This window comes from Echinops telfairi, unplaced genomic scaffold, assembly GCF_000313985.2.
Source record: "Echinops telfairi isolate 266 unplaced genomic scaffold, ASM31398v2 ScPeMD7_7422;HRSCAF=8460, whole genome shotgun sequence".
NCBI lineage: Eukaryota > Metazoa > Chordata > Mammalia > Afrosoricida > Tenrecidae > Echinops > Echinops telfairi.
The window spans coordinates 2,248,982-2,253,064 of record NW_022111322.1 but is presented as its reverse complement, the minus strand read 5'-3'; positions in this window follow the sequence as shown (position 1 = coordinate 2,253,064).

Below are 4,083 nucleotides of genomic sequence, written 5' to 3'. Positions count from 1 at the left end.
TCCGCAGTCCCTGTGCCGCCAGGTCCCTGTGGGGGTGCAGAGCCCTGAAGCCTGAAGGAGGATCCTCTTGTCTGTTCTTAGTCCTTCCCGCCACTCGCTGCCATGGAGAAGTTGGTGCTCCTGAAGCAGGAAGGGTGTAGATCAGAGGCCACGCCCCTCCCCAGGGATGCAGGGGGCATACTGGCTGAGGCTCTACCAGGCTCTCCCTCTTGGCCGTCAGGGGCCACTTCACCCTGGGACTATGCAGAGGTGGGTGGGTGGGGGGTGGGGGGTCCTCTGCCAGGCCCGGCATACATGGATGTGAAGTGCCCAGTTCTTCCTGAGACAGTTTGGACTCACAGCTGCACAGATAGATATTTTTATCAACGCCTGGTTGGATTTCAATAAAGTGCATGCTATTTTAGAAAGAGAGAGAGAGAGAGAAAGAGAAAGAACCCGAATGGGATTGTGGTCTCTCTAGGAACAGATTACAGGTAGTTGGCAAATATTTGTGCTTGATGGTGACCTGGTCTAACAGAAACTTGAAGCTGTTGTGGACATCTACAGGGAAAAGGTTATTTTGCTTGTTAGTGTTATTTTCTACAAAATCTGTTGAACTTGACTTTTGATTGGCGGGTCACTCATACATCTAATCGTTAGGGGGTTCAAGTCAATCTTTGAGACTGTAATTTGTGCCACCCACTCTTCTAGAAACGGAGATTCTCATGACTGAGTAGGATCTGAAAGAATCCCTGCCGAGAACGAAACTTGACCCTGGTTACCATGGGTGAAGGAGGAAGAATTTTTGCTTAGGGGGTATTGAGTGTATGTTAATGGAGGTGGAATAATTTGGAAAAGGATAGCAATAATGCTTGTACAAATGAAGAATATCATCAATGGCACTGAAGTATACATGTAGAAGTTGTGAAACAGACTAGCCTAGCCACTGTAATGGCTTCTTGTTGACTGCTGAATGATCTGCCTCTTTCCCCCTCCCATCTCGGAAAGTCCGACTAATGATTAATTTTATAATGTACTCATGTTCTTGAGATCAGAACATTGTAATTAATAATATTGTTTCTTTTACTGTTGTAACCAGGATATTACTATATTTTATTAACCAGGATGTTATAATCAGTGCTGTACCCTGTAACACTCACTAACTCTGAAAAATAATAACATTAACTTTGCTTTCTGCTTCTGTCCACGCTTGCTTAAGTTGTAGAGGAATGATAAGTGATTTTTTGCCTTTAAAGATGGACTGAAAAGTCCACCTGGGACTGCAATCATGGAGTCACTTTTAGATTCTCACAGTTCGGATATAACTGAATAAAACACTCTTCTAAATTTCAAGACATTATAGTGGTTGTCATTTATTTGAACCCGCAACTTTCTGGTGCGTTGGCTGGGAAAGCCACTGTGTCTTCGTGCCTGTGTAGGACCTCTGGGGGAGGCGTCTCCTGATAAAATGTTCGAGGCTCTGGACTCCTACTCTCCCAGTCGAGCAGCTGCCTGGGGACACGAATTCAGCTTGAGTCTTCTGTCTGAAACCTCCGGAGTTAAGTCTGTCTGTGAGACCTGTCTCTTCTGTTAGGCTAGAGGTGGGGGTTGGACTCGACCACAACGCCTCTCAGCCCCTTCTTGCCAGTACACCACTCTGGAAGTCTGGTACCTTGTCTTTACTAGCCAGTGCTTAGCAAATCTGGGGAATTTGTAATTCTGGTTAGCCATGGCTGTCTGTCATATCGCGTAAATTGTCTGTCTTTTTCTGTTGTCTGTCTGGTTGTTTGTCTTTTGCTGTATAAGCTTCTGTATGTTTCCCCTTCAACCCTTCTGCCTCTCCTCCCTCCCGGCGACTGGGCTGCTGGCTATTAGCATCGCAGTCACAGACCTGACTAATTGAACTTCTGGACAAAAAGTTTTCTTTCAGCTGTTGTTATCTTTTTGTTTGCTGTTAGTAGGTTTAAATTGTTGGCTAAAAGTTAATGCGAACAAAACATTTTTGTTTTATAAATTTCAAACCTTTGCGTAGTGTTTTGTTTTGTTTTGAAGAACACTGAGTGGTTTTATCCACAAACCTGGGATTTAGACAGACTGAGTAAATAGATTATTAATCTAACCTGCCAAGGCACTTGGCAGAAATGTAAGCTTTGGGAGGTAAATTTTCTTGGTGTTTGTGCTTTTGTGTTTATTATAAAATATAAATAACACTTTTAAACAGCTTATACAGAAAAAATCCTGGTTTGGTTTAATTTTTTTGTACTGTCCTTTTCATGTTGCCTCTGAAGATCTTCTGCCTTTTAAAATGTTTGTTTTATCTGCTTTGCAGTGTGGTTTAAAATAAATGACCTGTCAAGCTCGATGTCTTTTTTTGCAGGACTTTGAGTAATTTCACCCAGAGGTTTGGGAACCAGAATGTGTTTTTAAATGGGTAATTAATCTTTGCTTCCAAGAAACACTGTAAGTTCAGAATGTAAAAGGGGTTTTTCTTTACTTTTGTTTATTTTTTTCCTGGTAACTGTCTGTTTATATTTTCTCTTCTTTGGAAGGGCATTAATGGTTTTGAACTCAGAAAAATTATGTAGGTGTGTGTTTGCATCTAATTACAGCTCTAGCCGTCAGGTCAGGCGAACACCTGAATGGTTTCACTGTAGGTGGAACTCACCTCCTATGTGTCCACATCATACTAAGAGGGTTAAAAATCAGCTTTAAAGTGTCTGTCTCCTCCTTCCCCACGGAATTGAGTCTCATCCGTCTTTGGTTAATTCTCGGTTTATCTTTTCGGTCACACTTGGCTGCTCAGTGTCTCTCTGTACAAAGAGCTTCCTGTGGCTGCAAAGTGCTCTCTCTGTGCGTGGTTGCCCAGCGTGTTCTCTGTAACACCCCTGGTTCTGCCTGGACTACAGATCTCTTTATAAAAATTAAAAAATGCTCTGCAGTGGCCCCAAGCCCTTCCTGTCTACTGCAGCTTCTTGGGCAAAGTATCCTCCTGCCTGGCTTAAGTCTGTCTGCTGTGGCCAGCGCTGCCCCTGCAGACAGCTGGCAGCCCCCCTCTCTCACCCACAGAAAGCAAAGAGTGGTCACAGATGTCGACTGCCTGATCTCATCTGTAAAGAGCAGGAAGCATCAGCAGACACTGGCTCCCTGCTCGGTAGACCTCTGGTAAAGCCCCTGCTTTTTTCCCCTAAACTCATCACCCCACTGAAATGACTTCCAGCAAATAATGGTTGTCACGCCAAAGGAGCACAGCCGTATTTGTCATGAGGCTTAAAAGGCTGTGTTGGGCATCAGCAGGGGGGGCGGAGGGCAATAAAAATATAAAAACAAAAACGAATTAAAAATAAATTCTAATCAAAATTAATAGAAATTGCTTAAAGGGTTTATAATGCCTGACGAAACAACCGAAAGGGCTGTAGCCCAGACTGTAGTAGCGGCCTAAATAGACGCAGATCACACCCCTCAGAAGCCAGACAGGGTTCAGATTCACAACAGGTGACCCTTAGGAAGGAACCATTGCACATCTTATCAAGAAGAAAAGCATTAAAATAATAATAATTAAGTATTAAAACTTTTGTTCAATCAAGAAAAAAGTTGTATTTATATTTCAACAGATAATAATAATAATACTGTATAAACTCCTCTTTGGTGTGTCTCCAGAGACTCCTACAAAGACAGTCTCAATCAGAGACCTCATCATTTCTCCTAAAATTCCTGGATGCATGTTTCTGGCCAAGCTGGCAGTGCTTGTTATTTCACCTAAAGTAAGTGCAAACCACTCTTATTGGCTTACATTCCTCATACAAACTGGTAAATAGTATTTGCCAGGACCTGTGGTTTCCACCAACGACACTCAATGAACTCTAGGATCATAGTAGGATGAACAAAAGTCAGTTTCTCAACAAGGAAGGACATGCCTTGAACTTTACTTGGGTTGTAATTCTCATCCATCGTGTGTAAAAATCTACAAAAGATTGTCTTAAAGCTAAAATGCAAGTGTAAATGTCTTATTATCTGTTCACCAAACTGATTACAGGTTTTTCTCCTTAGCAGGAGTAACTTTTGCTAAATATAAAAATAATACTGCACAGCTTGGCAACAAATAAT